The sequence below is a fragment of the Aulonocara stuartgranti genome (assembly GCF_965226115.1).
Source record: "Aulonocara stuartgranti genome assembly, chromosome: 7".
In the NCBI taxonomy this organism is placed as follows: domain Eukaryota; kingdom Metazoa; phylum Chordata; class Actinopteri; order Cichliformes; family Cichlidae; genus Aulonocara; species Aulonocara stuartgranti.
In genome coordinates, this window is record NC_138945.1 from 33,638,534 (window position 1) to 33,666,339 (window position 27,806).

The 27,806-nt window shown below is 42.1% G+C and overlaps 1 long non-coding RNA gene across 2 annotated transcripts; it reads right to left on the reverse strand.

Annotated features, from left to right (window-relative positions):
• Positions 1–2,811: 2,811 nt before the first annotated feature.
• On the reverse strand, positions 2,812–25,930 carry LOC309712007. Of its 2 annotated transcripts, none has more exons than XR_014278156.1 (4): positions 25,817–25,930; positions 24,555–24,631; positions 3,836–3,922; positions 2,812–2,929 (listed from the first exon to the last, which is right to left on the reverse strand). It is a non-coding gene; the product is annotated as an uncharacterized lncRNA (long non-coding RNA). The 2 variants fall into 2 exon arrangements; XR_014278157.1 differs by lacking the exon at positions 2,812–2,929 and adding an exon at positions 3,550–3,651.
• Between the last annotated feature and the right edge of the window lie 1,876 nt (positions 25,931–27,806).

Below are 27,806 nucleotides of genomic sequence, written 5' to 3' on the forward strand. Positions count from 1 at the left end.
CTGATGACTGACTGTTTGACAAACATCGGGGGTGAAACTACAACTCTCTTCAGCAAGGAAAAAGGAAGAAGGTTCAGGAAAAAAATAATAATAACAGGGGTACCTGGGTAATGTGTAAAAGAGAAAGAGAAAAAAGGGGTTTAAAAATGAGGGAGTGAGAGGACAAAAAAACTAATTTATATCCTATAAGAGGAATGTGAGGCACCCAGGGGGGCCCTGTAAGTTGTGAAAAATTAAAGGAGACGGATTCAAACTGTCCAATTTCCACATCAAACAAACCCCAGGCTCCATGCTCCTGGAGAGGCTGCCTCATATCCAACACATAGCCTCAGAAAAAGGTGCCCCCCCTCGTCTTCTCCTTCTTCCCCCTCCTCTTCATCCCCTTCATGAGTCCACCACTGCAGCCGCCTCATTTTTTATTTTTTTGTATTTTATTTATTTATTTATTTTTTACTGGTACTCTCCATTTCCTCAATAACCCCCGCTCTCTATAATTCCCCTAAGCACTGTACTGGTTACACTAGCCACTGTCTTTCCCCTGCCTAATTATACCCTTGTGAGTCTATTAATCAACTTGTGAATTATTTAAGAAGGAGAGCTCTTCTGTCTGTAACTGGCTTTGACACTGTCAAGGGGAGACGGAGAAGAGAAAGGCAGAGGGTAGGTGGTGGGGGAGGCTAAAGCAAAGGGGGACGAATATTAGGAAGGAGAGGAGGGAGGCGGTAGGTGGGTGGATGGATGGATGGAAGGGAGGAGAGAAAGAAATGTAATGAAAAGAAAAGGGAGATGGAACCAGGGGCTTCTTGAATATGTCCCCCGAGGACTGGGCTGCCTGTGCACAGTGCGCTGCACCCAGACGATCAAAATTCACCCTGTTTGTTTTTTGGTGTTTTTTTTTTTTGTCGTTGTTGTTGTTGTTTTCCTTCCCACCCTCTATTTTCATGCATAAGTTTTCATGATAAACAGGAAATTCATGAATATATGGAGTGATACAGTGAGAGACGGAGGAAGGAGGTGGGGGGCAGAGGGGTGAGGTGAAGGAAGAAAAAGAGGAGTGAACAGTCAAATCCAAAGAGTGAGGTGAGACTTGGGGAGGATTATGTAGACAGAAGGAGTACGCGCACACGCGCACACACACACACACACACACACACACACACACACACACACACACACACACACACACACACACGGCAAACCAGGGTCCATCCGCTGTTTGACAGGAGGCAGCGTCTCCCCAGAGCAGCAGGTATGCGTGGCGATGGTGATGATGGTTGTGGTCGTTAGCGTGCCGGAGTATGTCCTCTTCCTACTCCCCTGGTCCCTGCTGCTGCAGCCGCTCCTCATCAGTCGGGAGGAGCGGCCGACCCTTCTAATGACTCCCTTCGACACCGACACCGCCATAAGCAGTCGGAGAAGGAAGAAACAAGCGTTAAAGTGAGATCATTATTATTTTCAAAATGTTTTGTGCTTGCCGTTGGACCCCTTGGCACATCGCACGCTGCCCATGGAATCGCAATGAACTCGAGTCTGAGGAGTGCTTTAAGAGGCCGAAGAAAAGAAGTTCACTTCAAAGACAGCATGCCAGTTTAAAAGGAGATTTCACCCAAAGTGCAAAAAAGAAAGATATATCTTCTCTCCTGCCTTTAGTAGTATCTATAAAAATGTAATTTTTTGGCCAAGTTTTGAGCTATATGCCTGCCATGAGCTGAATGGAATTTTATTTATGGTGGTCAAAGCATTGAAAGATCATATTTAAAAGCACTATATCTGGATTTTCCTTTAGTGGATGAGTACTCTATGATCCAGAGTAACACTTTCTAAAAAAAATGGAGTGCAAGTTAACCATTGAATTGATATAAAAGTTTGGACACCTTGTTCACTTGTACATAGGTATTTTTTAAAAGCTGCATTGTGTCCAGGGTTCGAGCCAGAAACTCCTGGGTTTGAATTCACTATCTGGCCAGGGCCTTGCATGTCCTCCCTGGGTATTCCAACTTCCTCCCACAGCCCAGAGACATGCAGTTAGTGGGGTTAGGTTACTTGGTACTTAAATTGGCCATAGGTGTGACTGAGAGTGGGAATGGTTGCCTGTTACTTTGCATTAGCCTTGCAACAGGCTGTTGCCCTATGGCAGCTGGGATAGACTCCGCTGCCCACCATGGCTCTGAATTACACTCAGTCACTTAGATGAATCCAGATACAAGATCCAAGTATTACATTGCTTCAGGAGTACCCAAACAATATTTTATTTAAATCATCTGTGTCTGAGAAATTTACAACTTGGATGCTTCGGTACAACATGCAGTGTGCAACAGTGACATTAATACATGGATTGTGTACTCACAGAGGGCAAAAGGTTGAATTTTGTTCAGCAGAAGCAGAATGACCTCTAACTAATTCAAGGCAATCAGTAGGAGAAAACATAATTAAATCTACTGTGAAATGGCAGTGACAGTGCTAAAGGAGGCATATTTCTTCTGAGGTATTGATGTTATATGTGTTGTGCCATTGTTTGGTATTTATCAAGAATTTTTTATTAAATGTCTGGATGGAGACGCAACAAGATATAAAGGGATGTAAAACACAGCCATTGTTTCTCGCAGGTGCAAAACCTTTCAGGTTTGATTGAGGCCAACAAACCATCAAAATGTACTAACTACACAGAGTATGCAGATAGTGCATTGTGTACTACAGGAAATTACATGAACATGGGTATCCTGATTGAGAAAACTGAGGAAATATTATCTATATTGGATGCATTTTAGTCTGATACCAATATACCTGACTTACATCAATCCTAAAGAATATTCTGAAATGTTTTTTTTGACTGAACCTTAATAATGATATGAACCATTTTTGTCTTCAACGTTTCTCTTCTGTTGTCGCTCGGTGGTGTTATGTGGATGATCCAAAGTACCAGTGTTTCCTAGAAAAAGATATTTTAAAAAAAGAATGATTTTTTCTAAATCTTGTAACCACGAATAAAATCCCACTCACTTTCACTGCAGTGGAGTAGAGGCAGAAATCTCAGGATGTACAACTGAAAACTTTGGCAAATAAAACCAACACTATTTTCACAGCTAGAAACCACAATATGCAAGTGACATTTTTTTTGACATATTTATTGAGCAACTGAGCCTGTGGGCTGCACGGCTGTGTGTTTTCAGAAAGAGTGTGCCCACTTTGTGTGAATTGGCGAGTGTGTGTGTGAGAGAGTAGCACATCTCATTAGGCCCAAGCAGTGCTGTTGTCTGCAAGGGTACGTAAGTCCACATCGCTCCGTCTCCGTGGGATGTTTATTAAATTAATAAAAAGTTGCTCAAGGCGAGCTGTACCAGGGAATGCCCAGGGCTCGGCCGTGATTGGCACTCTCCGCCGCCTTGCGTTTTCTCAAGGGTCCGCCTGCGTTTGCTTTAACTAACTGGCCGTGACTGAGGAGAGCGGGCTGACATAAAGCTCCTCTCTTCTCCCTCCTCCTCTTCTTCCTATCTGTCTCCCTCCTCATCTGACTGGGTCCTGTTCACTTTGAATTGGGTGTTGCAGGAAACCAGTGAAACCTCCAGCTTTATCTTCTTTTTAGGACGATCTGCTGTTTAGCTAATTAAATTTAAAATTATTAGCTAAATAGAGTATTTGACCCAGTAGATTCTGTATGGGAAATGATACAAATATGTATAACTTGCAGAAGAGCTCATGAAATCTGTAAATCATGCTTTCTGTTATTATAATGACACTTTCTATGTATGTTAGTTTTTCTGTCTTCTTCAGGTGAAGCTTTTTTTAAGTATAAACATCACTTTTAGAGCATTTCCACATCTTTCGATTATCTTACCTCAATTTTGAAGATTTTATTCCCGGTGATGTGATGTTAACACCCAGTTCTTCTTTACATAACTCAGTGAGACAGCTGTGCAAATGCCTATAGAAAAAAATAAGAGCAGAGGTCACAAAGAGGAAACAATATTTATATCGACGGAGAATCGTCAGACTCAGAGACTCCTGTGGGAAAGATGAGCCTTGTTTGTTGGAGGAAAAAGAAAAAAAAAAGAGAAAAGAGTCATTATACAACCGTTTCTCACTTCACACAAACACTTTATTTAGACTACTGGTATTATGTTCCAATTAAACTCAAAAGAAAAGTCTGGCATTTCAAACTCTTCAGAGAATCTGCATATTGCCTTTCAGGAAAAAAAAAAAAACAAAGAACAAAAAAAAAAACAAAGGAAAAAATTAAAATATATTATCATCTTTTAAAATCCTTTTAAAAATAAACAAGACAAACACAAACAAAACACAACAAAAAAGCCCCACTCTGTCTCTTTCACTTTCTATCTCTCCGTCTATCTGACTCTTTCCAGCTCGGCTGGGCGACTCTCTGAGGAGGAGGAGGAAGCTGAGAGAACTCATTTGCATATAAACTGTGAGAGGCAGGGATTGTCATCGGCGGCACATTAGACGCAAGGAGAGCGAAGGGAGAGGATTTTCATGTGCAAATTTCAGCCTCGCCAACTCTGTGCATTATTATTTCATCAGCGCCTAAGAAGGAAACCCCTCCGATCCCCAAACCCCACCATCATCCCCATGGACGCCTCAAGATTCAGACCAAATCCCCCCCCCCCGCTCAAGTTGCGCCACTTCCCCAGAACGCCCCACTGCTGAGTAGCTGTTTACACTGGGGGTCCACAACACAGGAGGAGTCAATCCGCCTCTGCGTGAGATCAGATAAGAGGGAGCTGCAGAAAGAATGAGCACACATACACCAATTGTGACCAGCAATATTGGTGTTCCCTTGCATTAATTGCTTGTAAACTGCGAGGCTGGAGGCTTGCTGGCTTTCAAATTTAAAAAGGAGATTACAGCCAATTAGCAAGTCCTCTGAAAGCACTTTACTGCCTGGGGAATAGCAGCTGATCCCTAATATGGGACAGCTGTGAGCAACAAAAGAACAGTCGCAGTCCTGCTTCTGAAAACACACTTGCAAGAGGAGCACTTTCAAAAACACACACATATTGTATGTGCTCACATGCAAATAAAAGAAAACCTGATTGATGGCTGCAAAGAAGTGCCATTATGGGCATGAAAAATGAATGAATGTGAGGCATGCAAACAGGCACGGAGTGCACGCACACATTCCCAAAAGTGACAAAACGGGAGCAGGCAGGGAGGTAAATATGTTTTAAAAGGTGAGAGGAAAACGTTTGTGGGTTGGGGAACGTATTTCATCCTTTTAAATCAATTTGTCAGGTTCTTCTCGGAGCCGCGTTACCAAAAGAGCCGAGTGTTTCCCTGTAAACTGCCATCTTTAATTTCTTTGTCTGACATGCTCCACTGTACCACGACACACCAGAGACCGAGCGTGAGGTGAGCAAAAGGTTCAAAGCCCAGATGGGAGCAGAGCCTGTGTACCCCTGAGCACGGCGGGTTAACTCATTCACTCTCATGTCAAACAGTAGGTAGGAAGAGGAGGAACACAAGTCAAAAGAGCTCCACAGGCTCGGTAATCTACGATGATTTATGCCGAGCCCCACGACTCAAACATTACGAGTCAAGCTCGCTGATTCCCTTCTTCCTCTTTATCTTTTCTCTCCGTGTTTCATTCCACTTTCTGCCTGTTTTCTGCCTGTGTACCTTTCTGTCACGTTCGCTCTGCACCTGCACATCCTCAGCTACACCCCGCCGCTGCCGCCCTGCCATCTTCTTCTGCCTTCTTTCCCGTCCCCGCACGCACATTAGCGAAAACAGCTGTCTGCCAGCTATTGTCACTTCAGGTAATGAGACTCTTAGGTTTCATACAAAACAGTTTGTGAAATCTAAATGTCGAGGTCCACAGTCCTAAAAATGTGTTTTTGTTTGACAGATAAATTGATTTTGGTGCTTCAACCTTACCACAGCCTTAACGTGTGGATTTAAGGCTGTTAACGACCCTGATAGGTAGCCAAAATTAGAAGCTATTGCAACTGGTTATTGTGGTTATTGGGACAGATACCTGAACCATATCACAGTTCAATGCGGTTTCATTGCATTACTATTCTCCTTTTGCCAAAACTGGAGCACATTCAAACCTTCTAAGATCAAGTTTGTCCACTTCTGGTGCTAAAAGAGGAGGATAAAAAAACATGTGTGCTCTGACATGTAATGACGTTGCATCTCCAAGTGAATCTGTAGCTTCACAGAGCTTAACAGATCTCCTCAGTCCTGCACCAGGACTTTGATAACAGATATTTTGGGTTCAGTCTTTTGCAGGGTGAGGTTTCCTTCAGTCAAACTTGTTCTGAGAGGATCAGCAGACTGGACATTTTAATTTTAGTTAGGCTTAAGCACAAAAAAACCCACTTTGGTAATCTTTAGTAAAAGATCACGGTTTGGGTAAAATTGCAACAGTTACTAAGTCTTTTAAAATGTTGTTTTCCTTGATTGGTGACACCTCCCTGCTCATCATACACAAAACCTATGCTTCTTACAAAAATATATTTCCTATTACTCACAAATCTGTACTTACTGACACAGAAACATAACAACTTTTTTGTGGCTATTTCACAAAATGCTGTGACACTGGGCTGAAAATGTTCCCCAAAGCATTCCTGACAATTATTTGTTGGCGAAGACCTTTGCTGTTGGACCGTACCATTGCTGTCAGAGTATGTGTTGCCCTGCAAGAATGTTTAGGTGTGTGATTTGTGTCAAAGTAACATCCAACTCAATGCTCAGACTTTTTTTTCCTAGTAAAACACCTGTTGGTCTGATTGGTGTATACTTCAGAGTCTTGTTATTATGGCTTTCTGTTTTCTTCTCTCTTTCTCTGTACTCGCACCTCATATTGCTTCTCCTCTAACTGATAACATGATCATTGTTTTCTGCCTTGTCTGTTTTGGTGCACTGCAATAAAGTATATTTATCAAGGTGGATAAATATATAAAAAAAGAGTAAACAATCAACTGGCTCAAATAACTTGTCACTGTTGACTTTTTGCATCCATAGGGTGCCCATTTTTGTGGGTAAAGCACATTAATATGATGTCAGAGATCAAATATCATTATTTTGTATTATATTATTATATAAAAAGGGTTTTTTTGAGACGCAGTTGGATTTCCAGGTTCTCATAAATCTCTGTGCTTCTAAGCATTTTAAGAAATGCCCAATTTCTATCCACTAAATAAAATGTAGAGACAAAGCAGCACATTTTATTTCCAATCATATACTCCACTCAACTGCTGCTTAATTCTGCATGCCAATCATCTTGTAAGACTGGGTGTCCCGTGCTCTCGCTGTGCTCAGGGGAGTATTTGTTTATAGCATGACCCTCTCTGTAAAGTCAACAGCTGTTTCCAGTCGGGCTTATTCGCAACACCACCATCCTTCAACATGATGGGTTTTGCCTTTTAACGCATCGCAGTTAACCACATCCTAATTAGAACTAATGACTTCCTTGTTAAAGACCTCTGCAGCTAATTGGCATACTGAACTGAAAGCAGAGAGAAAACCACTAGGAGGTGAGGAATTTAAAAAAATAATATGTAAGTTGTAAAACGAGGGAGGCTGACCAGAGAACGCTGCTAACCTTCTTATCAAACTGCATTTTTAATTAGAGATAATCAATATTCAAGGCAACAGATTTAACACAGTTTATATATCCATCACGGATCATAAATACTTAATGATTAAAAAAAAAAAAAAATCTGAAACCCCAACACTCCCAGATTTTTATTCCCCAAGTTTATGGCAATCTGGCAAATCAGATATGATTAATTATAAATTAAACTATTAGAGCACGCTTCAGAACCTCACGTTCACAAATTGCATCCACAACTGGGGTTGAACATGAATTTGCTCTCCTGGTATTTCTGCAGCTTGTATGCAAAGTCGCTGTGTCTGATTCGCATGCAGGGTCTGTTCTGCACCCTGTAGTTTCATTTAGATCAAAAAGACTCAAATAGACAGAGAATCACAGGATATCCAGAATATCTGATCATCCCCCCATCACACCTCACCTTGCCTCTGAGAATCTGAGCAGCTACCGAGACAATCTCATTAAATCGGAGATGTAAGAACCGGAGGGAGAAATATACAGCAGTAATACTCCTTGCTGTTGAGTTCGCTGTAAGATACAGTGAATCCTAAGTGCTTCAGCAACCCTCCATGTTGGACCGTTCAGGGAAGCAGTGGACATAAGTGGAAGCTTTGACAGTCACACCACATTAGTGCAGTAACTGTAAAAAGGCCTTTCTGGGATTTGTTCCCTAAAAATACTCTCACACCACTGGAAGCTGAAGTCTCTCTGGAGCCTTATTTGAAGCCTTGCAGCCTGAGGACAAGGCAGGCAGAAAAATAAATAAAAATAATCAAACATGCCCTCAAACAGCTCCTATTACATACACAACATGGCAAACAGTGCAGAAAGAAACAGGACAGAGAGCAATGGCATCTTGGGGCAGAGGGCTGCAGGGCTGGGTGGGGGCCGCTCGGGTGGAGGTGGTAGGAGGGGTGCTCTAATGGGCTTGGGGAGGCTGCTGAGCCCTGCTGGAGGCCCACAGGAGGCCTTAGCCTGTGGTCTTGCCTTGGGCAGGCCTGCCATAGCAGCAGTCAGGTGGGCTGACAGACTGAGGGAGAAAAGGCCCTCCCCATGTGGCCTGCCATCACTCCCACAGCCCCCTCCCCTTTTCCTCCCTCTGCACAGATGTTCAGGGTTTGGGGAGCAACAAGCTGCACACAAACAAACAAAGACGGGGATTTAACATCTCCAAGTTGCATCTGAGTGATATCCTTCAGTGGATTGCTCTAATTGAGTCTCTGTGGTAGCTTTTAATTTTGGCATGTGCCGACCTCTCTGCTGCAAGATTAAAAGTTAAATGTTTGCTCATGCAATATGAAGGAGCCTGTAGTTTAAGGGTTATTAATTAATGGTCATTTACAGGCATGAATTAAACATTAACACAAGTCTGACATGTTGACACGTGTTAGTACAAAGTTTAGATTTGTGGAGTTGAAAGCGGCAGCAAAATCAATCTGCTCGTCAACACATATAAGTCTTTTCTCAATGGTCCGCTCTGGACTCACTCGGTACTTATATAGCCGACCTTTGGCCCAATAGTTCCCCGAAGCCCCATCTATACAGCCCGCTGTAGGAGGTAAAGATCAGGGCTACCCAGCTTGGACTCACCCCTCCTGACCAGTGACGTGTGTAAAGCCTCTGGCATGACTCTCAGCATGGGAAAAGTGCAGCTTTATCACCACTGCTCAAACATTCATCACACAAACCTCTCTTGCAGCACAGGGAGACAATAACGCCTCCATCAATTCCCATCTGAAGCTGCCGATTTCGGCAAAAGGTGGCACAGAGGCAACTTCAAAGTTCTGGGATACTCAAAGAAGAAAAAGGAGAAGCAAGCAGGGACAGTCGAGGAGGAGCATCTCTTTCCAGTCAGGAGGGAGGTCATTATCAGGCCATGTTTACGCCGGTACAGAGCACACTCATGCGTGTTGCTGTTTTAACATTTGAAATACAGTACTGCAGCCATCACTTCAGGCAAAATAGTTTATGTTCCTATGTCTGTGTGCGTGTGTCTGTGTGAGTGTTGTACAAAAACTCCACCGAGGCGCCACTTTAAAAGGTATTTGCATTATTTCTGCATAGAAAGGTGAAGGTCAGTGTTTCCCCAGCCAATCGCAGCATCTCAGCATAAACAGCAAAATAATACTTTAGAAAGTACGGCACCGGGAGACTAAAATGTCAGATTTAACGAGTCATTTGGTTTGTTTTCAGCTTTTTTTTAACAACCCCCTCCCCATAAAAATAAATAACAATAAACTGCCATTAAGACCTATAATATTTTTCTGCTGACAGCAAATAGTTGACATGAATGGACTCAAGCAAAGGAGGGAAAGCAGCTCTCGCCTGAATAGTAACAAATATCTGCTTCTAAAACTGAGTCTGAGGTAAAAAGGGGACGTGGACTAATGAATCCCATCAGAATACATTTACTCAAAAAGCAACAACTAGCATTAACTGTCTCGTTGAAGGCGCATAGCATATTTTATCAATTCTTGATCTGAAAAGCATCTTTGATGCTTAATGGCTATTAAAAATACCTGACTGAAATACAGCAATTTTATAAAATAGAAGATCCAGAAAATTCTTTACAGCATTTTTACTGTAAAGGTGGGAGAAACAAAATCGACACAGCACAGTATTGCGATATTTTGTGATGTGATATCATATCAATATAGCAACACCAAATATTGAAATTTTATTACATTAAATAAATAAAAATACTGTGGGAATACTATGAATAATGGGGCTCATATTGCCTGGTAGGAAGAAATCTCTCTGCAAACAGTCACAATCTGTTAAACTTGAACTGACTGCAATCAATCTCAGAGAGAATGTTAAAGGTTTACAAATAATAATCTAATTTACAAATGCAGATAAACTGCTCACGTTTCAGTCAGTTTGAATGAGTCTTTGAGGGGCTCGACTCAGCTGGCTGGCAGCTAGTTCTATTCTGGTTATTAGTTATTATTAATCCTCCACAACATGGTTTTTGTCCTGTCTTTCTTGCTTCATACATAAGATAAGATAAGATAAGATAAGATAAGATAAGATAAGATAAGATAAGATAAGATAAGATAACCTTTATTAGTCCCACACGTGGGAAATTTGTTTTGTCACAGCAGGAAGTGGACAGTGCAAAAGTTATATAGCAAAAATTTGAATCCAATAAGAATAAAATACTGTACACAACTGTACAGAATAGAATAAAATACTATATACAGTAGAATAAATAGAATAAAATATACAATAGGATAAAAATAGAATACAAATGCTGTATACAACTGAGTAAAAAACCAGTTGAAGCAGATGGGTGCTCCTCTTTCAGCCTGGCTGTGCTGGTGGTTTCTTCCTGCTAAAAGGGAGTTTTTCCTTCACACCTTCTCACTTTTATGCTCAAGTTATGCTCAGAGGGGATCATTTGATTTGTTGGGGTTTCTCTCTAATATTGTAGTGTCTTAGAATATAAAGCACCTCACAACTGTTGTTGAGATTTGGCACTGTATAAATAACTTGAATTGAATTGATTATAGTTCTATAGAACATAAATGTTGCTAACTGCAAATGTAATAGTTAAATGTGCAGTTTTGTTAAATGTGAATTTCTTTCTTTGCAGCAATAGATATCTTTAACAATTTATCACAGTTAGTTTCTGTATTATCTGAACCAGACTGTGTGTAATTGCCAACTTGACCCCATTCAATCACAGACTGACAGAAGACTGATAACAAATTGGCTTCTTCTCCTGCTTTTGTCTGTGGCTTTGTCAACACTTCTGTCTGACGTGGCCATCGTGTTCAAATAAAGCAGGCTTCTCTCTTAATGTTAGTGTTAGCGCCCATGTTGCGACTGCTTGATCAGTTCAGTACAGCGTGGGCACAGAGCACAAACACTTTGGTTGTGCAGAAGAAACCGCTGAACTCGATTTTTTTAAAGAATGAAGAACAGTTAAGAACAATGAAAGTGCAGTTATTTCTGTGGCAGAGCTGTTTACAGACCTGCTGCGCCGCTCACTGTCTCTACAAACCAGTTAACCCATAATTCATTAACATAAAGTGTGACTGAAAATAGCAAAACAAAGTCAAACTATGCCATATCAGTGATGTCAAGTGAAGTATGATAACATATTAGAATTGGAAATCTGGCAAAGTGATGATAACAACCTTGTGCACTCGCTCGGAAGGCGAGAAGAGGGTTAAGCGAACAAAGCCTTGAAAAAGAGTCCAATTCTCCAGCTCCTGCCCCAATCCTCGCAGTTACCCCCACAAAGTACACAAGAAAAAAGAAAATAGTATCATGCATATCATTCATTAGCAGCAAATAAAAGAAATTCTCTCTAATAGTGCCCCCAAATCCCTGAGCTCCCAGCACCACGGCGCAGGGAACTGAGGAAATGGGGGAGAGAGATGCAAAAGGAAGCCGTCTCCCTCAAGTGCTTGTTAGGCCCAAATTATTATGGCGATGAATAATTTTAAAAATAAATAAGAAAATAAATAAATAAAAAAAGGAACATTTATAGATCTAAGTATTATCAGAGGAGCCGCGGGTCTGTTGCCAAGCTCTCTGGGCCCGTTTGAAATCCGCCTTTGTTTTTCACTTTGATCTTTAACTGCTAACCTATCCATTGACTTCACCTGAATCCCCCACCCGTTGCTTCTTCACCCACTTCCTCCTGTTAAACTTTTCTCCTACGAGGCGCAGCACTGCCCGCACTAAGTGGCAATCATGATCGCATCATCATCCTCATCATCCTCGTCATTAACTTTCTGTTCTTCCACAACAATAATTAACATACTGCACAGGGAGCAAGATTAGGCAGAGAGAGAGATGCTGTGGTAAATGAATATAGAGCAACACAGAGCAAAGAGTCGAGGGAAGGAAGCCATGTTGGAGAGAAAAAAAGACAGAAAGGAGATGAGAGAACACTGAGACCAGCTCGAAGACTCGGCTTTCTCTCCTCCTATCACAGTTTCAATGATTTGCTTTCTTTTTTCGCTCCTTGCTTTCATTTCTTTTCCTCTTGGTTTCTTCTGCTTACTGTTTATCTTTTCTTCTCTTGTTTGTTCACTCCTCTTATCTTTTATATTTCTTCTCATCTACTTCCCTCTGACTTTCTTCCTCCTCCTCGTCCGGTCACGTCTTCCTTCTTCTCATTTCTGGTTTCTGCTTCTCCTGCCATGCTTTACATTCCCATTTGGTTCCTCTTGTTTTATCTTATCCTTTACTTTACTTTCCTTTACCTCCTTCCTTCTTATGTTTTTGTATGTCTATTCTCATTTTCTTCTCCTCTTTCATTTCAGACTTTCCATTTCCTTTTCTCTTTCACCCATGTTCTACTTTTATCACCTTCATTTCATTTCCCTTATTTCTTTCTTCTTCTTTTTACACTTCCCTCCTCAGTATCTTCTTTCCTTTGCCATCCTCTTGCTTCTTTTTCTTTAATCTAATCCCTTTTCCTCCTTCCTCGCATTTCATTTTCTCTCATATATGTTTCCCCCCCGCTATGGGTCCCTCTGGTATCCATTTTCATAATTTCTTCCTCTTTTTCTTATTTTACTTTCAACTTAATTTCATTTTATCTCATTTCCTGCCACATTCCTTCCTCACTTCTCACTATAAAATCTCCTCTTACCTACAATATCATTACCTCTTTCCTGTCTTTTTTTATCCATCATCCTTTACATGCTTTTTCATGCCTACACCCTTTGTCTCATTTCCTTCTCTTTACTTTCACAAGTTTTTGTCTTTTTTAAAATCTACTTTGCTGTTCTCATTTTCTCATGAGCCCACTTTTCCATTTTCACTGTTTCTCATTTAATTTTATTAATCTCTTCTTCCCTAATTTACTTTCCTTTTTCCTCATGTTCTCATTTCTGCTCTTTCTTTCTTCCAAGTTCTTTATCTAATTTCTTCCTCTTTCGCCCAAAACTTCCTTTTGCATTTCCTCGAATTTCCTTTCTCTCTTTCCCTCACATTGACTTGACCTCCTGCACTGATGCTTCTTCTAATTTCAACTTTGTTTCCTCTTTTCTTAGTTCATATGTCCATCTCCTCTACTTTTCTTCCTTTTTTCTTTTACAGTCTATTTTTCACTCTTCCCTTCCTATCTCCACCTTCTCCCTAATTCCTCCATTTTTATCTTCTTCTTGTCTCATTCATTTCCTTTTCCTTTTTATGTCCTTCCTTCTGCTCCATTCTCATCTTCCTCCTGAGCATTTCAGACCTCCAGTGAAGCAGCATCTCAGCTCTGTGGTCTGTGCCTGGCCTCTGATTCATATTATAATGAGACGCATCCCAACATCCCATTTTCACTGTACTCTTCCCCACCTCCTTCCCTGGCTCTCATGTTTTCCCTGGTACCCAACGTCACCCCCCACTCTCCCCACTTTGCTCCCCAGGTCCCCGAGTGGCTCGCTCGATTCCGTTTCATCACACTTCAAACGGGCCCAACGCGATCCACGCAGGGAGGACCCAGGGACCCGAACATCTGCACGGGGAGGCATGTGTTGTGTGGTACTCCAGCGTCCGAGGGGCTGGGGGGGGGGGGGGGGGGGGACACGCAGTGCTACGAGCAGATGTCACTGGGAGCTGAGCAGCAGGCTGGGGGGATGCCGCAGGGAAAGAGAGACATAGTGAGGGACCCACCCCTGCAGCCCTGCCTGGGGAAGGGGGAGAGACAGGAGATAAACCTGAGTTTCTCCAAACACTCCACCTTTGCTCTGCTCTCCTCTCCTCACCTTGCAGCTCAACTTCCCCTCCTGCTCCCCATTTTGACAGTACATTTAGGTAATTAGTCACCTCGGCACTAATAACCTAATCATTGCTTGTCTGGGTGTGTTTTCTCTCCATTTCAAAGTCTGTGTCCTCCACGGGCTCTCCTCAGAGTCCCGGTGTGGAGGTGGAGGGGCAGAGGAGGCATACAATTACCTTTGTCTGGTTACTCCCCATGGCACAGAGAAAGCCAAGGGTCTGATCCCAACCAAAGCAAGGGCCCCTTTTACTGGAGAGAGAGAGCCTGCTCTTTGGAAAGGGTCAAGATTGCTCTCACATCCATTAACACCGGAGCTATTTCATCACTGCCTTGTTCTGGCAGGCGGGAGCTGTTGGGGACTGTGATCAGCCTCAGTCGAGCACAGACGCTGACATTTCCCCAGTTAGTGAAAGTGGCAATCCGGAGCTTCTGCTGTCAATGAGTCATCAAAGGGCTTGTTTGAGAACAGCTGTTGACGTCAGTGCACTGCCACAAGCGTTAACCCTTGTTGAGATATGAAGTTGTTTTTTCTTCCCGTCTGCATGCATGGGCATCATACAGGCAGATCTCTAAGTTCACAGTTAATCTGCCATCAAGCAGGCAGCGTCTTCTGACAGCTCGAGCGGTACGGTGAATATTAAAAACTTGATTTTTGCAGGTGTCTGGTGTTTATTACAAGTATACTTTGCTCAGCTGCCCAACATTTTCCAAAGTATACTTTAAAAATTTGTTGTTTTTGTTTTTTCGTGGGGTTTTTTGTGCCAGGAAGGTATTAAATTTCTTTTATTTCAGAGCTGTGAAATCCTCCAGCAGTAATGTGTTGTTTTCAAACTACTTCACTGTCTCACAGCTGCAGTCACTGTTCAAAACTGCAAAGTTGTTTCTCCAATTTTAGTGCGTTCGTGCATTTTTAAAGCCAGAATGTGGAAACGACACAGACGCTACATATAAGATTTGTTGAATTTTAATGCTCAGAGTGTTTACAAAACATGCTGGAAGCTGCGTTTCCAGTATAAGGAGTAATAATAAAAACACAGCTGTACCTTACCTGCAATTTTTCCACCATTCTATGATTTGATTTGACAAATTTATTTTCATTCACCGTGTTTTTGTGTAGGACATCAACAAGTTGCCAAAATTGTATCTGTTTTTTTTTTTTTAATACAACTTGAGGAAGAGTTCACGTGAATTTTCCCAGTTGGGAATTCATTTTTTACGTTACTCCAACACTGCATGAATGCACAATGAGATTTGGACACACAGGGTACAAAAATATAGATTTGTCTGCTGTGACTTAAGTGGGTTTGTATTAGGCCAGTATGGTGAGTATTATAATGCATTTATCTTACATTTACAATGTAGTTTAGCAGATGGAGAATTTTTTGATTATCATTCAATTTAAAGTATAGCTGAAGCTGCGTTTAGTTTTGCAAACATGTTAGCACAAACTACAGTAATGCACAGATGAAAAGGTTGAAAAATAAATAACAGAAATAGTCACAGTGAGTTTATGTAATAAGCAGTAAAAGAGCTAAGAAACCTCCTAGATTTTCAATCTGTATCTGCTTTTCAATTTGGAATATTTTTCAAATCTCAACAGTTTGGACTCGTGTCCTGCAAGCACAAAAAAAATCTGCTTATTGTTGCTCTGAAATCACCCTCATTCATTCCTTATAATCTAGTGTTGTGTTTTTGGTTTTGGATCTCCAGCTGTGCTCACTGCGACAGCCGTCATGTCACCCTTTTTTATTATTCAAGTTTCTTGGAGCCAAACAGCTGTTTTGCATGGCAGATTGAATCAGAGCTTGTCATGACTCCTTTACTTACTCTGGTGATGGATAGAAGGACTGAATTCTTGCATTGTGGCACAGTTAAAAAAAAACACAAAAACAAAAAAAAGGAAAGAAGCCGATGTTGTAACCCCTCGGTACGTCGATGATGAATTGCAAAAGACTCTAGCTTTTAAGTGTGCTGTGGAGGTTGTTAGAGTGAGATTTTCACAGTGTACATTTATACTTGTATATAAATTAAGTTTCACAATGAATAAAACATCTAAACTTCACATGCATAGACTTTTAGTCAGAGGCAAGCGTCAAAAGCAGAGAGAAACAAAATTAATCGTTGCAGCCACTAACAATATTCTTGTCCGTAACAAACTCCTTCGAATGGATTTCACAAGGAAACGCGTGGTAGACGGGCTTTATTAGACGGAGCTGAATGCATTGCTTTGGCTTGATGGCGAAGTCGATGTGCTTCATCACAGTCTGGGTAATGAGAGATAACTTCCCTGCTTCTGCAGGAATCGAGTCCGGCACCACAACCCCCATGCATTTTTTATCAGCTGCAATTACTCAGAGCTTGTTGATATTTCCCATTCGTTTCATTTGGGAAAATTTGCATCTGATAACCAGAGGCCTGCTGTAGGGCTAAGCGAACTGTGCTGCAGTAAATTATAGGTCTCAGACTGTCCAACAACAAACTGGAGGATTTGCTAATGGCCACTCTGCAGAACAGGTCATCTGCAGAGAGGTCTTCCTTTTTAGATGTACTGTGCACATTCATTCTCCTGGCAGTTTAGTCAAAACTTGTGAATAGTACACATTGTGCTTTTCAATATTCTTCATTTGGATCATTCTCCCCCTCCTCACACGAGGTTGCACGTAAATGATGAAACAGTCTGCGATTTATGACGTCGCTCAAGGTGTAAGGTATCACCTGTCTACCAAAAATGCTCAATTTGCTTTAACCAAGATGAGCTTTGCTTCATTTCTCCAACTGCACTCTAAAAGTAGCAAAAATTATCTAGATGTAGGCCCAGCATCCTCAAAGTGGTTGCATGTTGTGGAGCCCTTGAATGGCAAGGAAATAAAACTACAGTGTGGTACTTTTCATTTGTCTATAATTCATTTGATACAAAGATAAAGGACCACAGAACAAGACTGCGGGAGTCTTCAGTTTCAACTCTTCTGTTCTACCAGACTTAATCTCTACAACAGTGACAAACACCACCATGTTCAGTGTGTGCGTTTTTCTTGTGTAGTCCTCAGTTACATGCTGACTCTTAAAATCGCCACTCGATAATCAAAACTTTTGGAATCTTGGCCTAGGCCTGGAGTTTTTAGAAAACTGGTTTATTTTAAACGATTAAACTATAAATAATCTAGCTTCAGCCAAAGTCTTGTGAGAATTGGTGTCTCTTAATTGGACTGCCCTCATCCATACCTTGCCAGGTGTAGACAGTTAGCAAGGCAACACTGTAAACTCATGCACTGCCACTGCAAAGCAATGAGGGGTTGTCATCACAGTTAAATTACTGGGCAGCTGCAACATGGTACAAAACAAAAATGGACAAAAATGAGATTGCCAGGAAATACATAATTGAGACACATTCCAAAAGTCATTGCACGATTAAGCAATCTATGATGGCTGGGTCAAAATATGTGATTATAGAGCATTTAATATATGCAGACTATGACAGGTGGCCGCAAGCCTAAAGATGTCAGCCACTGCCCCAGAGTAATAAAAGAAAAAAAGCACTGCATGATATTGCTTTTGTACTGTCGGTTTCTCTGGCGTACAGCGCTTTCTTTAATCAACTCTAATTAGCAGCAGTTCTTTTCGATTAATGCCGCAGACCTGAGGTAGAGATGAAGCTTTGAATATCAGTATTTCCCTGACAGGACGGGGAAGATGAGAGCTGATTGACAGGCAGCCTTCTACCCTGATCAAGGTGAGGAGACCAGGGTGGCTCCTTCCTGGTGTCTTGGATTTCTTGTAATTGACAGGTGCAGAGAGACGTTCGGGGGTCCTCGTGGAGCTCTTTGCCGTTTATGCAGATTAACACGTCACAAGTACAAATGAATAAATAAGCCAGTAAGCGCGAATCAGGCATTTAGCCTGAGGGGACGCCATCATTAACAGATTAAACAAAGTGACTAATCACAAAAACAATCCGCTTCAGAAGTGGAGAAAGTCAAAAGACGGCAAAGTTTGGGGGTAAAAAGCTAAGCAATCTCAATTATTCAGCTATTGGCAAACAAAAGATATGAATACATAAAAACCGAGTGCTGACAGATAATAGATTTTTTTTAACAGACAATTTTGATGAAAAAGAATTTGCTTGCTTATCTGCATTTCTTCCATAGCCCACAGAAGAACTGGAAGTTTATAATGAAGGAAGTTCATAAATGATCTTCGAGGGCAGGATCACACGGATGGCTTAAATTCTTAAAGCAGTCAGGCAGTGTGGGCATCTGAGGCAGAAGTCTCATGGGAATGCTTTAGGTCAGTGTGAAGAAAATGGTGGGATAACAGATGATGAACAAACGAGACCCACGCAGGGTGTACTGACACTAAAAAGAAAATCCTGCTTCCTTTGAAGCCCAAATGAGCTGATGTGAAGTCCTCATATTCCGCACACACACCCATGCCACTGCTCATGAACTGAATCCTTAAGAATCAACCAGAAATCAGATTTTTTTTTTTTCCATGGCGTTTTATATATATATATAAAACTCAGATGACCAGAGCGGCCGTAACCTCAAATTCAACTCCATTCCTGGAAACAACTCAGCTGTAAACACATCACTGCTTGTAAATTGGCCTAAAAGCGCTCCTGGTTTCTAGACTTCCCTTCACGCACAGCGGACACCAGCCTACTTTGACCTTCACACCGAGCCATGGCCCAAAACCTCAGCTATTGATTTTTCTAACTATCTGTTTACTCCTCGTCTTCACACTTTCCCAGCTGCTTGGAGAGCATCGTTTGCCCCGAGGCGATCAGCAGGGCTCAGCTTGTTCCAGTCTTTGATCATCGTTCACCCAGCGGATTAACATATGCGCACTCTCTTCCTCCCTTTGTCGCTGAGCTTGATAATAAATCTACGGCCTTCCTCTATCTCTCTCTCCCTCTCTCTCGCTCCAATATAGGACGAGCCATGAATCAATCAGCCTCGCTTTACGCCTCGTGTCCGACATGGATGCAAATCACAGAAGGATCTACGGGTAAAGCTCTGCTTATTAAAACCCGATGCCTGAGTCATTACAACCCGCTTGTGCACGTGCGTGTCTCTGAGATGAACAGCAGGTAACACTCGTGAAATACAGCAACTCCGGTGGAGATAGAGGAGATAGAACACAGACGGACAAGATTAACTGATTTCTAAGACTATTATCTCAACAGAGGCCAAAACTAAGCCTAACCCACTTTGCCAAACCAAAAAGAGAATGGGAAGCTAATGAAGTTAATTACTGAGTCATTGTGGGAGGTTACAGCCTCGTCTAAAAGAGGCTTAATCTGAGGGAAACTGCAGTGCAGAGGCTCGAGTTCATACCTGCCCTCGCTGTGCAGTAAGTGTACTAATTAAGGTTGGTTTGAGCCTACAACCATCCCAGTTAGCTCACTTAAAGGGCCAGGGCTTCTGGGGTTTGGAACAACACTCTTAAGGACTCTGCAAGTAGGACACTGAGCAAATGTGTGCGAGACCAAGCGGGAAGAAGAGAAAGTGTGCGTATTTCCAGGTAGACAGGTGACTTTTTTCTTAAAAAGCAACCCATGTGGTTTCTCTAATGGCCACTGTTGAGGCACGCCCTCACTCCCCGTTGCCTTTCTTATTTATTACGACCTAATTATATCAGTGTGTCAGCTAACACAACCAGCTCCTTGCCCTAAATGCCGCAATGCTCTTGTGACTGAACTCGTACTTACAGACCTTATGTTTCTGAGCTGTGTACCATTTAACCACAGCTTCTCGAGGCTCACATGGTTGTTTAGCCTGCTCTTTTTTTGTACCCCCACTCTGCCCATCAAGAATGCAACGGACAAGGCAGAGGACCACATGTGGCGAATGAAAATACAGTAACAACATGAGCTCAGGACTGGCAGGACGAGGCAGAGGAGGAGGAGGAAAAGGAGCGGGTCTGGACGAGTTCCCCTCCTCATCATCAGCATGTCGGCCAGAGCAGGCCTGCGAGGTGCCATAGCTGGGGCCCTATTAAAAAAAAGAGGAGGGGAAAAAAAAAACAAAGCCCAGCTTGCTGGAAAAGATCCGTCCTCTCACCTTGGAAAACAACAACCCCACTCGCTCCGACAGTGAGACAATCAGCCGTGAGCTGCTAAGGGTGAGGCGGCAGGTGACCCGGCGTGCCAAGATGAGGCCGGTTCCACACACTGATGAGCGCTTTCACAGACATCAAACCAGAGTGCCGCAGACCTCCCCACGACCTGCCTGTGCTGCCTTGTCTCCTGCTCTCTGCTTTTATTTGAGGTTGATACGGGCAGGCGGATTGGCAAATATCGATCACGGCGCTCTCGGTAAAATTCTCCCTTCAGGTCTGAGCGGTGATTACAGGCCTTGGACCCAGCTGATGCAGCCTGTGTGCGTGTATGTGTGGACATTTAGGTTTTCTCCTACCCCACCTCCCAGACAGGCTGAGGAGAGCAGCCCCATATTCTTTGGTTCGAATGTCTCCAATCATCTGCAGAAGAGAGACATCTTTAAAAAACACCCAGACAGACGGGCGGGTGGGCAGGCAGGCACACTGTACAACACAGAAAATAGGTTATAAAGCACGGAGAATAATGCATGTGAATCTCAATCATCGAAATTCAAATGATTTGGATGCATCCCCAACCAGCCCTCCTCTGCTTGTCTGCCTTCTGTCGAGGCCTCAGAGCTCACCAATCGGATCGGAAGGAAACAGGCTGCAGATTCAGAGGGTTTGCATTAGGAATGGCCCGTTATTAATTAAGCTCGTGGAGAAGAGTTTTTTGACAGCGGCTCCCGAGGCGGCGAGCGGTGTGGATCTTGGCGCTGACCTGGCCCAGCAGGGGAAGGAGCTGTGTCTTTGAGGTGGTGGTGGCGGTGGTGGAGGGGAGTAGACGGGGGCTAGAATAGGTGGTAGGCGGGAGAGAAAGAGGAGGAAGGTGGCGGATGAGGGGTGGGGGTTGGGGGGCTGGCTTCATGCCGACAGCCAGGCCTGCCACGTCTGCGTGCCCGCTTTGAAGTGTCACCTTGAGGGAAGAGCCGATGGCCGGGAAGCCGGGAGGGTGGGAGCCGCGGAGAGGAGTGGCACGGTTGGCATTGCCAGACACGGCGCTTTAATATTGCATGGGCTCCCGTCCATCTCTGTACACACTCAGGACATTCCTTCTGCTTGATTTAGTTTGAAAGTAGATCTTTGTTTTTTTTGTTTTTTTTCCTCCCTCTCCTTTCCCCTCCTCTCTCGCCATGCTGTGGCTCAACACCTGTGCTTGTTTTGTGCTCATTCCTGCCTGAACAAATGTCAAGCTCTGCAGTCAGAGGAACTTTAACAACTCCTTGCATTATGAAAGTTGACAGCGTTGCATTTGGCCTGCTGAGTGACATAAAGTCTGTGCAATATTACGTATTACAGTGCAATAAACATTCTGTCGATCAAAAGCTAATATGTTGACAGAAATATTGATGTTTTCGTGAGAAAAATTTCTTTTTTCATAAAGCACACGCATACACACACCAAAAAAAAATCTGTTAGTACAGTGAAAATGAAACCAATGTGTTTCCAGTGCTGAAGATAGAAACTTTAAGATCAATATACAATTAAAAGAAGATGTGCAGACATTTTATACTTTCTGGTCTCCAAGACGCCCTTAAACCCTTGGATGCTGAGAAAATTTAAACTTGGCAAAGAAAATCTTTAGTATGAAGCATTTCACATTTCAGAATAAAACCAAAGAAACTGGCAGATCGATACTCCCATACCTTAATGGCCAACTTTCTGTAGAATCTTACCAAGTAAAGGCAAAAAAGAAACTCTCACTCTAAATTTGCTAATTTCTAATACTGCTTTTATCCCTTCCTCCAGTGCCATCCTCCCTTTATGAAAACTAAACCATACCGTTGGGGACTCAACTTAAACTTTTATTACTTCTCTCCCATCATCACTGTGCTCGCCTGACCTGCTGCCAACACAGTTACAGAACACGGCGGAGAATTAAACATGGCGTTAGTTTGAGAAGATGCATAAGAGGGAAGTTTATCAACAGAGGCTGCAGGAAGGAGGTGTTTTGAAGTGAGGAAAAGCGCATTTAAAAAAACACTCACGCTGCACGCACTTTCTACCCACTTTAACAACCGTCCCAGTTCACAAATAGTAGTTTTAACTCCCCTGATTAGCACTGACATCTGCTGCCTTTCATCTCTCCCTCCATCTTGTTTTTTTAATCAGATTAACCCAAACGGGCATCCTTTAATGGCCTCTTTTTTAGGAAAGCTGAAAGAGGAGAGATAATTAAAATAATTAAACCGCTGGGACCGGTCTGTGCACGCTCATCTCCGGCTCTTTTCTTTTCTTCTTGCCTTTAAGTTTTGATTCCGCCTTGCTTACCAATTCAAGCAGCACAGAAAAAGAGAGGGAGAGAGAGAAAGACTCATCATCCTCACTTAATTGCATTAAGTTGACTCTCGGAGGTCCAATTTTTCCCTCCAAAACCAACAGCCAATGTAGGATCTGATCTTTAGGTGCATGTCAGCCTTCTAAATGTGGAAGCGGTGGGGGGAGGAGGGCACACTTCTAAACAGTCTTTATGGAGCATATTTATTTAGTCAGTGAGTGTATTTTGCATAAGGCCAAAGATAAAAAAAGAAAAAAGGAGGGCGGGAGTATCCTCTTTAATGATTATTTATTCATGGACTTTTAAGCTTTTAATGAGGACAAATGAAGGCGTTTTTCAGAGTGTCAGTATGTAGTATGCTTACCAAAAATATTCTTGTTTAGCATTTTCTTTTGCACTGTATGTCCACAAGGAATAAACACTAACATTTAAATATAACTAGGAGTTTGGAGCAATCAGTTTATCTTGATCTTGCATACAAACATCAAATCTCCCGCAAGTTTTGATCAAATTCTGTAATGATGATGCAGATGATGCTGATTATGATTTAACAATTTTCAGCGTTCCTTGTAACTGGCGCTAAATCTCATTGATAACCACTACAAAACAACAACAACAACAAAAAGAAACTGAAATTATAGGAGTCTGGGTGTTTTTCAGAATAAGAGTTTTCTCATTTATTTCCAATTAAAACACCAATGACAACGTTGTCAATCAACAGCCTTGGAATTGAACTGTTTTACATCAGCTATTCACGCCGGTGTAAGTTATTCCCCTTCATGCAAACACACGTCATACACTGGTATATTGTAGCTTCCAAGCTGACAGCCCAAAGGGAAAAAAGTAGGCTATACTGCACCATCTGAGTTATATTCTACATTATAGGTGTACATATCTTGAATATTATAATTACACGTCTTCAGATGAATTCAAACTTCCTGTCAGAAAGAATCTAATGAATTCTTGCATGAGGATTTTACTGAGAGCAACAGCCCTGACATCTTCCTCGGAGTGCAGCCCCAAACTTTACACAAGCTTCGATGTCTTTTTCCCCTCTCATACACTTTCACTTCATTCAGATCATTTTCACAGGGCTTCATTTCAAGTTTGCACCAAAAAAAAAAAAAAAAGAAAAGAAAAGAAAAGGAAGAATCCCTTTGCTGGAAATACTTAAGATTTATATTTAAATTTTCATGGAATCTTTGAGAACATTGAGGAGCAATTTCACATTTGCACTGACATCTAATTTCTCAAGTAGAGTCTGAAAGCACAAATTGCCAAGGATTCCCTATGTGCCCAATTATCCTGCATCAATTTCCTTGACCCTGCGGAATGCTGGTAAATTAATCATATCACTTTTTCCCCCCCTTCTTCTTTTTTTTTAGGGCTCTCTCTCGTGGAATACATATGCACACGTTTGATAAACTAATCATACTTGGTCGGTTGTATTCAGAAAAAAAAAAAAATTCTCTGAAGCAGGATGAGAGTCAGCAGTCAGGCCCAGAGAACTGGGAACTGATGCAACATGCAAAGTCACATACATAAACATGCAATCCATAAGCAGAAAAAATACAACGCAAAATGACAAAAAACCTATTCATTTTTGTATTAGTAAAAACTCAATTGTATTTATTAATCAGTAAATCATTGTGTCTAGTTTTCTGTATGCAGTATTTATAGACAGTAGATGATGGTAGAAGTATTAAAGAAAATAATTAATGTGAAGAGTCATTGGCAATATTATCAATACTTTTATATAAATAAATATACACATATTTTTATGTTTATACACACACTTTAACAGCACCATTAACAGCCTAAGGATCTAAAACATCTACGGTGATTGCCTGCATAACAACGTATTTACCAGGCTGCCTTACCTGTTGATCCCAAAGACTATGGTTGATCCTAACATGGCTGCAGAGTCTGGCGTCTGTTTATGGAGGAACAGTGTCCTCTAGTGGAAGCAACACAACACACACAACAGTACAAGTACAAGTAAATAAATAAAAAAAGAGAGGGCCGTGGAAAAACAACAACCATAAAACACTGATCTCAGAAATGTACTCATCATTTGGGAAAATGCAGAACAAGTGTTCTTCTTAAATGTCAAACAGCTAGGAAAAGCTGTATTTTTTAAGGTATTAAACAAAATCTAATGGGGTCGGGTACAGATGATACACAAGGTTCTTAAAAATGTCTTTACTGTACATTGTGTAATTTCTTCTGACTGCAGAGCTTTTACTTTTGTTTCATTTTTTAGTTGTCCACCCCCCTCACGTTTTTATATAAAAATTCTACTACTTATTGTCTAGATTTTTGTTGTTTTGTATGTAACTTAAACACAAAAACAAAGCAAAGGGCAATACAAAAACCTTTTAATCATGTAATACACGCTTGAAATCTTCAAAAAAAAAAAAAAAAGGCAAAGCAGCACTGATAGTTCGAGCAGTTGTTAATGATGCTGAGAAAACTAGATGAAAATACTATCACGTAAGTAAAAAAAAAAAACAACTCTAGGTTTAAAGAACTTAAACCTTTGTTTTGGTTAAGATGCTGGTATGTAAAAGATGAAGATTTTCTTTTAACTTGTCTGAAACTGGATGAAGTGATATTTGCATGGGGCGGGAGGAGTGGGAGTCTCTGTTTTTTTGTTGTTGTTTTTTTAGAATTCTGACTCTAATTTCATAATTATGAAAAATCTGACATTCTGAGAAAAAAAAGTCAGAATTCTGACATTAAAGAGATTTTGGCCCTGATCCTCTTCCATAAAAGTCACCTCATTGCTACTAGCTATGTTGTTTATATCTATTAAATAATGCGACAGAGCCAGGGAGCATTAGCTCGATGTCGTGCTTTTCTCCGGTAGTTTAGGATTTTTGTTGGGGTATTTGTCCAAATAGTTGGAATAAAAGCCATACTAGGTAAAGCTGGGCCCAAAAGTCCTAACTAGTCAATTTGTGGACGCACTAGAAAATACTTTTACATAGTAGGCCTATTTGCTATAATTGCCCAGGCTAGTAACTTTGAGGCTTACTATTTAACTAGTTAGCCGTAAAACATTCCCACGTGACATTAAGGACATTTAACCCCCATTTACTCCTCATTAATCCTTAAAAGAGTTTATAGTAGGTGGACTTACCTTTAGTCTGGACAAACCCCTTTCCCTCCCTGCTAGCAATTTTAGCTTAACTAAGCTAATCTAATCTTATCCTTGCCATATTATCAACTAAACTTTAACTGCCATTTATGGAAGCTTGTTTCTGCTGACTGTTACGACCCGTCTAGGGCCAGGCCATAACATGAGCGAGGCACTCGCTTCCCTCCCCAAGACCCAAGCAGTCACACGCAACAAATCCGTTAGATGTGAAGTGATTTATTTACAAGGTGAATAAAGAGAACCAAAACGGGAGTGTCAACACTTCAGGGTGAGCCAAGGCCAAAACAATAAACAAAACAAACCTACACAAATCCCGCACCCCTGACCTCACCAAAATAAAGTCAAAAATAAAGACAGAGTCTGACCTCCTTAACCAACTCAAAAACAGGAGAAAACGGGTGATCAAAATAAACGGCAGCTCACCCCTACCCACTCCACTTCTACAATTCTCGCACGTATACTGCAGCCAGCGGCTACCACAGGACTACTGCTGGGTGATGAGGAGAAATGCGAGGACCTCTCCCGCTGTAGCACTCCAGCCGCCTTTTATTGGGCGGGTCCTCCAGCTGGATCCAATCACGCCGGGGCAGTAAGTCCACGCACCAATCGGAACAGGGACCTGGCACAGCTAAATTAACATAGACAAAAACACAGCACTTGCACAAACAAACACACGGACATACAAGTTCGTAACACCCCCTTCCATAAGATTTAAACAATCCTCCTATTGTTTAATTCCTGAACTACAAAATTGCTCTCGACAGGGCGTCCGCGATGACATTTTCCGTCCCTTTCTTATGCTTGATCTGCAGGTTGAAGTCTTGCAAAAGAAGGGACCAACGCATAAGTCTCTGATTTGAGTTTTGCATCTGGGAGAGAAATACCAATGGGTTATGGTCAGTGAACACTTGAACAGGGATAGAGCTGGATCCGATATACACCTCGAAATGCTGTAGGGCTAACAACAAGGCAAGGGCTTCCTTTTCAATGGTACTGTAGTTCATCTGATGTTTGTTGAATTTTTTTGAAAAGTAACAAATTGGGCGATACACGCCGCAATGGTCTTCCTGCATAAGGACAGCTCCTGCACCAACCGCACTAGCGTCAACCTCGAGCTTGAAAGGGGACATGAAATTCGGGGCCGTAAGAACAGGGGAACTGCACAGTAATGCTTTCGCAGACTCGAAAGCAGTCTGACAAACAGGCGTCCACACAAAAGGCTTCTTCGGACTGATCAAATCGGTGAGAGGAACGACGACAGTGGCAAAGTTCTTACAAAACCCTCTATAATAACCACACATTCCCAGAAATCGGCGCAGCGCCCTTCTCGTTTGTGGGACTGGAAACTCAACGATCGCCTGTATTTTCGCGGTCACCGGCAGTATCTGTCCCTGACCCACCTGTTTTCCCAGATATGTGATGGTGGCTCTGCCAAATTCACATTTGGCTAGGTTCAACGTAAGCGAGGCCTCCTGAAAACGGCTGAAAACGAGAGAGAGTGTTTGTAAGTGGTCAGACCAGGTGGATGAGTAAATGACAACATCGTCCAGGTAGGCATCGCAGTTATTCACGCCCGCCAGTACTTTGGCCATAAGGCGCTGGAAAGTAGCGGGTGCATTACGCAACCCAAACGGCATAACCGTGTACTGGAGAAAATGGTCCGGTGTAACAAAAGCAGATATTTCAGAGGCTCGGGGAGTTAAAGGTACTTGCCAGTAACCTTTTAACAAATCAAGTTTGGTTACAAACGATGCCGATCCCACTCTATCAATACAATCCTCCATTCTAGGAAGAGGAAATGAATCAGGTTTGGTAACAGCGTTAACCTTCCTGTAATCATTACAAAACCGAGGAGTGTTGTCAGATTTTGGTACTAGCACACACGGCGAACTCCATGCGCTGGCGCTCGGAAAGGCTAAACCGTGTTCTAAGAGATAGTCAACTTCCTTCTGCATTATCGCCCTTTTCACTG